We start from the raw sequence: 6977 nt of genomic DNA on the forward strand, positions 1-6977 counted from the left end.
TGTATTTAACCTTGATGGATGGATGATGACCGTTGAGAATGTTTATAAAATTTGTGAATAACTGGATGTCGTGGGGCCAGGCTCCTATTATGTCATCTAAAAAGCGGTAATAGAAAGTGGGTTGATATGGACACTTGGCCAGTGCCTCTCTCTCCCATTCAGCCATGTATATGTTGGCGTAAGCAGGTGCAAATTTCTTGCCCATAGCTGTTCCCTCCACCTGCAGGTAATATTGGTCATTGAATAAAAAGTCATTACTAGTCAGGCTGATTTCTAATAGTTGTAATATTTCTTTGTCCGGTCTAGTGTTGTCTGGGTATCTCTTAAAGATGTTTCTAATTGCTTGTATTCCTGTTGCTGTATTTATGTTGGTGTATAGGCTATCAATATCTATTGTGAATATGTGTGTATGGGAGGGAACAACTATGGGTCCAATCCTCTCCATGAAGTGGTAGGTGTCCCTGAGGAAGCTGGGGTGCCTAGTGGAGAGAGGGTTGATGTGATGATCTATATATTGTGAAATGTTGTAAGATTCACTATTGCAGTCTGAGACAATCGGTCTGCCAGGAGGAACTTCAAAGGGAATTGTCCATGTCTCCGGTTCCTTGTGTACTTTTAACAGTAAATAGAATAGTCTAGGTCGTGGGGTGTCTGTACCGTAGAGAAAGTCCCGTTGTTTTGCTGTGATGTAGTGTTGGTCGTAGAGTCTTTTATTATTGTCCTTAGCTGTGTCTGTGTCTGTGGTTGTATACTGTTTTCTATATGTTTATAATGTTTGGTGTTTGATAACTGTCTGTTGGCTTCATACATGTATTGATGTTTATCCAATATTACTATTTTTGAACCTTTATCTGCTGGTTTAATGATGATGTGTGGGTTGTTTTTAAGTTGTTGTATTGCCTGTCTTTCTACGTGTGTGAGGTTATCCTCCCTATCTGTGTGAGTCTGATGATTGTGAAGTGTGTTTTTGTCCATTCTAATTAGTCTCCTGATTCTGCCATCTATCTGGGAGGTTTTAGGTTCCCAGGTAGATGGTAAAGTAAATGGTAGGTGATTGTCCTCTGTGTTGTAGTCAAAATAGTCCAACAGTTTAAGTCTTCTATGGTATTTGTGGGTGTCCCTTTGAAGTTCCTCCCAATCAAATTTGTTTGGGCGAGGGATGAATGTCAACCCTCTCTCCAGGAGCTTTACCTGTGCTGCTGTGGGTATGAAAGATTTGGAAAGATTCATGATATTAGTTGTTGACCGGTCCGCTGCTCCCCTTGGTGGGGGATCTGCACTGGTTATTGGGGAAGGAGAGAGATTGCAAGAAAAGTTATTTCTATCCAGACTGTGGCTTGTGGTTAATGTAAATTTAACTGTCTACACCAGTGTTGAAAGATGAGGTCTGCTGTGGTGGATGTCCAGTGTATGAGATCTGTTGTTGTGTGAAATGTGTCTTGTGGGATCTCTAATAGGGTTGGGAAGTTAGTGGTGATGTAAGCGTTGATGAGCTTAAGGTTTCTCTTCTGCTGTGGAGTAAGAAGAGGTGAATGGCTGATGACAGGAATGTATATGGTTGCGTTTGGAAATGTTTTCTTTGCCTCCTTGTGCATAACTGACAACTGTTTTAGTGATGTTTGGAATGGGTCATGGTCTTTATTGTTCAGGCCCACTGAGATAACAACCGTCGCTGTGTCTGTGTGTATGGGGGTTTTTTCCAGTACTTTTATGAAGTGATAAAATGTTGCCCCTGGATAACTGTCTACCTGGATGTTGGGGTTATTGAATGGTGGGACCCGGTTGAGATTTGAGTCTCCTATGATGAGTGTTGGTGTATGTCCCTCAATGTTCCAATCTGCTACCTTGTAGTTCGGCCTAGCCTTGTGATAGAAGGGTTTTTGGGAAGGGTGTGTGGGTATAGGCTGTGGTTGGGGTTGGGGTTGAAGGTGGGGCTGTGGTGGGTGTGATGGTGGGTATTTTGAGGCGCCAGTTGTACAGGGACCCTGGACCGGTAGAGGCACAGCTATATTCGTTTTTTGTGGGGGTTCGGATTTGGGAGCTTTGGGGTGTTGCCCATTGTCTTGCCCTTTAGTCCTCGTCATGTGCCCCTTGAATTGCCCTGTCCTTGTCTGTACCCCTTGCCTGGCGCCTCCTGTGGGTGAAAGAGGAGCAGATGTAATTATGTCCCTGAGTAATATTGATACGTTACTCTGTGCTCCTTTGCAGTTAGTGTTTTGTTTAATGGGTGTAGCTGTAAGTGTATCTGTTTCTGTTTGACTATTGGCTGTGTGGTGAACCTGGGCTATGATAGGGGTGACTGCTTTAGGGGTAGGGGTGACTGCTTTAGGGGTAGGGGGGTGACTGCTTTAGGGGTAGGGGTGACTGCTTTAGGGGTAGGGGTGACTGCTTTAGGGGTAGGGGTGACTGCTTTAGGGGTAGGGGTGACTGCTTTAGGGGTAGGGGTGACTGCTTTAGGAGTAGGGGTGACTGCTTTAGGGGTAGGGGTGACTGCTTTAGGAGTAGGGGTGACTGCAAGTGTACAAGTTTCTGTTTGACTGTTGGTTGTGTGGCGAACCTGGGCTATGATAGGGGTGACTGCTTTTGGAATAGGGGTGACTGCTTTAGGAGTAGAGGTGACTGCTTTAGGAGTAGAGGTGACTGCTTTAGGAGTAGAGGTGACTGCTTTAGGAGTAGATGTGACTGCTTTAGGAGTAGGGGTGACTGCTTTAGGAGTAGGGGGGCCCACTGGACTTTTCCATTTCTCCTCTCCAGTTGTGGGGGTTGTAGGGGTTGCTATGTTTCCCTCTCCTTTTTGCTTGGAAAGGGAGGAATCAGCCAGAGTGGGTGTTGGGGGTGGGGAGTGAAGATGTGTTTTGGAGAGAGTCTGTATGTGGAGGTTGTAGGTTTCACTCAGGGTCGGTTGTTTTCCCAGTGATAGTGTCCGTAGGTATGATGGTTGTTTTTTTGGCAGGGGGCGAGGTTTTGATAGAGGTGGAAACTCCTCTGCTGAGGAGAGAAGGGGCACTGGGTTCGGAATTGGAGTTAGTATCGTTGGTCGGGAAATTTGTAGTGGGGTGTGTTCTATTATTGGAAGTGTATGTGGTTGGTCTCCTATTGTGTTGGTCTGTATAGTTATTTGTTGGGGAGAGGAAGTGGCCTGAGGGGGTTTCAGGGTGGTTTCGACTCTAATGATGGTGTGGGTGTCAATTTATGTTTGTACCTCTTATGTGCCCAGCCTGTTGCGATTGTCAGTGCCAGAGTGTTGGGTCTGTTTATTTGTTGTGTAATAGTGTAGGTGATTGACCGGTAATGTGCCTGTAGTATGTTCATGTTGTTTTGCATCCACTGGTGTGTGTGTTCTGTGATAATTTTGTTGTGGTGTTATCTGTGGGTGAAGATGGTTTGATAAAGTTGGTGACACGATGCACCTGTCTCATCATGCCAGTGGGAATGTCTGGTTTTTAAGTGCTTTTTCCACCACCTCCATGTGGTGGGTTGCCTGTATTAATTTAAAATACAGTTTGGCAGTCTGTCTTGTCTCCTCATCTGGGGGTTCGTATCGGCCCGGCCGTCTGTATGCATAGGGTTGGGTTTGTGGTATCCTATCATATGACCTGGTCTTTAGATTCATTAGTGCCTGCATTGTTCCTAAACCCTGAGGCTAAAATACCTAAATACTGCGCTTCCTAGTTAGTACCCTACAATCGGGTTGTTCTCGGTCGAGGAGGACCGGACAGTGTAATTCAAAAAGCAGGGCAATACTATATTTAGAAATAGAAGATGTGAAGGCCTGAACAGCACGATACTTTTTGTGCTGCTCAGAGCCAGTCCTTACCGCCTTGTTATTTTGTCTGCCGGGTTTATTGAAGTATGAAGGTAGAGATGAGGTTATGGTTGTTTCTTGATGTTCCCGAACTCCAGGGCTGGGGCTGTGATCCGTTGATCTTTCGCCGTGTTCTTTGCAGACCGGGTTATTGCCATATAGAGATGGAGATGAGGTGTACCGATTGTTTCTTAGGGTTCCCGAATTCAAAGGCTGGGGCAGTAATCAGTTGTTCTTTCTGGGTCCAATCCTGTTAAAAAATCTGGTCCCACAGGTTTAAAATCCCAATTGTTTCCCCAAGTGTCTGTGCACCTTTAGACAATGAGCTCCCCCTTACCCCTCCACATCTTAATTCTAAAACGTAACTTTTAATTATATTGGTTAAAATCAAAAAGGTGATTAAAAGCCAAGCAATGTTAAAATCCACTGTGAAGTCCTGTTAGCAAAGCCCTGACGTTTCGCAGAACTTTCTGCTTCTTCAGAGGGATCTTTTCCTCGACCGAGAACCCTGTATCTTTTAAAGATGGGCGCAATTAGGAGGGAGAGACCCAGCCGCTGCGCCCAAATTGGGCGTTTCTATCTTTCTGTTATCTTATTGGTTCAATTTACCCGCGGGAGATACTCAAAGGCGGGAAATGTATGGCCTTACAAGAGTATATGTTGAGCTCCTCTTTCTTCTGTTTGCTTTTCCGTTCAGTTTCCAGACTTTGTTCTAAATTAACCTAACGATATTCCCAGTCAGATCTTCTGTCAGCTAAATATCCTTTGTCATGATAGTCCCTCATTTATCCCAGTATTTCCCTCTCTGATACTTTACTTCCCTAACTTTCCCTCCCTATTCTGTCCCCGTCTTGTTACTCTGTTCAATTATATTAAATGTTTCTATTATTCTGTATTTCCTTAGTTGTTATTTGTAGTTCTATATGTGAATACAATTCGATCCCTCTAGCACAATGAGACAAATCAAAGAAATAAAAATTAATAACAGTGTTGGGGGAGAGAAGAGTGAATCAATGTTAGATGTTGCTGTGATTCACAGCTATTGCTCTCCCGGTGCGTCCAGATGTGTATGACCCGTGGACAGCGGAGGAGCAACACGCCACCCGGGGAGCAGAAGCCAGCACCTGAGGGCAGTGCTATGCTTGTAGAGGGACAACCCAGGGATGGCACGGGCTAGGGTTAGGTTTTGAATATAAATGTGTTTCGTTTCAACTAGTTCGTTTTACGGTGCACAGGCCTATCTCCTGTTTATCCCTCCCATGTGTGATAATCTAATCTAATAGGTGTAGTACTTAAAAAAGCCCGTAGATGTCCTCCTAAGACCATAAATAAAACTGAGGTAAGCTCCAAGTTGCCTCTTTTTTTGGATGGCAGTACAGAAGTCAATGTGGTGAGAGATCCATTCAACCATAGTGTTGTTAAATGTGAACATAAACGCCATATTGTGCATTTAAATGGTTTTATTGTTTTGTTAAAGGACAGAAAAACCTAAAAGAGGCAGTGCCAAACTAAAACCAAACAAGACATAAATCTATAGAGAATAAAAATAAATTATGAATAAAACCATGTTCTTCTCCATCCATTTTTCTGTCTGTTAAAACCCATTTTCTAAAACCTCTCGTTCAGGCCATTTGGCGTTATTGTCTGTAGGTGCTGGATCCACTCCCGTTCTACCCTCTTTCGCTGCCCACAGGTCCAGCCTATATGTGCCTGTAACCCTGATATGGTAAGGTGAGTGATGGGATGCTCCTGGAAGTGGGTTATGAGTTCTGTTTGTAGGTGTGCCCTTTTAATGTTATACAGGTGTTGTTTGAGTCTGGTTTCTATGGTGTGTTTGGTTTCTCCAATGTATTGTTTATTGCAAAGTGTGCATGTAATGATATAAATGGTGTTATGTGTGTTCAATGAATAAGATTCTTGTACTGGTGCTGATGTGTGGCTATGTATATTTGTAATGAACTTTATCTGTCGAAAATGGACGTTATGAGGTTTGAGGTCTTGTGGTGGCTTGCTACTGAATCTTGCTTTGGTGAGCATGTCCTTTAAGTTTTTGTTCTTTCTAAATGCTGAGATAATTCTGTATGGTTTGAGTGGTATGTAAGTGTGCTGAACTGTAGAGAAGTTGTGTTTGAATGATTGATGTAGGGGTCTAATTCTATGTGAAAATGTGGTTACTAGGGGATGATAGTTGTCTGTTGATTGAGTATTGATGACAAAGGAGGGGAGACAGAGGAAGTGTTCCGGTTTAGTGGTTGGTGCAGATCACTTTCCATAGGGGAGTCAGGGTTAGGGTGAGGGAGGGAGATAGGATGAGAACCCTGGTTAGGGTAATGGTACACATTAGGGTTAGGCGTGGGGTTAAGGGAAAGGTTAAGGTTAGGCGTGAGGTTTGAGGAGAGGTTAGGATTAGGCGTGGGGTTTGGGGAGGGGTTAAGGTTAGGTGTGGGGTTACGGGGAAGATTAAGGTTAGGCGTGGGGTTAAGGGAAAGGTTAAGGTTAGGAGTGGGGTTAGGGTTAGGGTTGGGGTTTGGGGAAAGGTTAAGGTTAGGTATGGGGTTAAGGGAAGGGTTAGGCGTGGGGTTTGGGGAGAGGTTAGGGTTAGGCGTGGGGTTTGGGGAGAGGTTAGGGTTAGGTGTGAGGTTGAGGGAAAGGTTAAGGTTGGGCGTGGGGTTAAGGGGAGGGTTAAGGTTAGGTGTGAGGTTTGGGGAGGGTTAAGGTTAGGAGTAGGGTTGAGGTTAGGGTTAAGAGAGGTGGATGATTTGCTGTGGTCTGTGGGTGTTGGATGAATGGGAGGGAGGGCGGCCAATGTGTTGTTTTTAATAGTTCTTAAAAATCGTTTTGAATATCCTCTTCTTCTAAGTGCGTTGAATAGTATATTTATTGCATAATCCAGGTCTTGCTTGCAAGATGATATCCTGTAGAACCGTATAATTTGTGATTTTATTATTCCCTTAAATGTATGTTTGGGGTGGTAACTGTGTTTATGAAGTAAAGCATGTGTGTCTGTTGGTTTGAAGTAGACTCTAGTGTGTAGTGTTTTCTGTGATTGATTGTTGTTACTGAAAAAAACTGTTGTGTCTAAGAAGTTGACTTCTTGCGGATGAATTGTGTATTTAACCTTGATGGATGGATGATGACCGTTGAGAATGTTTATAAAATTTGTGAATAACTG

General features: G+C 43.9%; 1 long non-coding RNA gene across 1 annotated transcript; it reads right to left on the minus strand.

Moving 5' to 3' along the window:
• Positions 1-2025: 2025 nt before the first annotated feature.
• Positions 2026-4445, minus strand: LOC127920249 (uncharacterized). Its single transcript, XR_008105460.1, has 2 exons — positions 3818-4445; positions 2026-2134 (listed from the first exon to the last, which is right to left on the minus strand). It is a non-coding gene; the product is annotated as an uncharacterized LOC127920249 (long non-coding RNA).
• Between the last annotated feature and the right edge of the window lie 2532 nt (positions 4446-6977).

This window comes from Oncorhynchus keta, unplaced genomic scaffold (assembly GCF_023373465.1).
Source record: "Oncorhynchus keta strain PuntledgeMale-10-30-2019 unplaced genomic scaffold, Oket_V2 Un_contig_186_pilon_pilon, whole genome shotgun sequence".
NCBI lineage: Eukaryota > Metazoa > Chordata > Actinopteri > Salmoniformes > Salmonidae > Oncorhynchus > Oncorhynchus keta.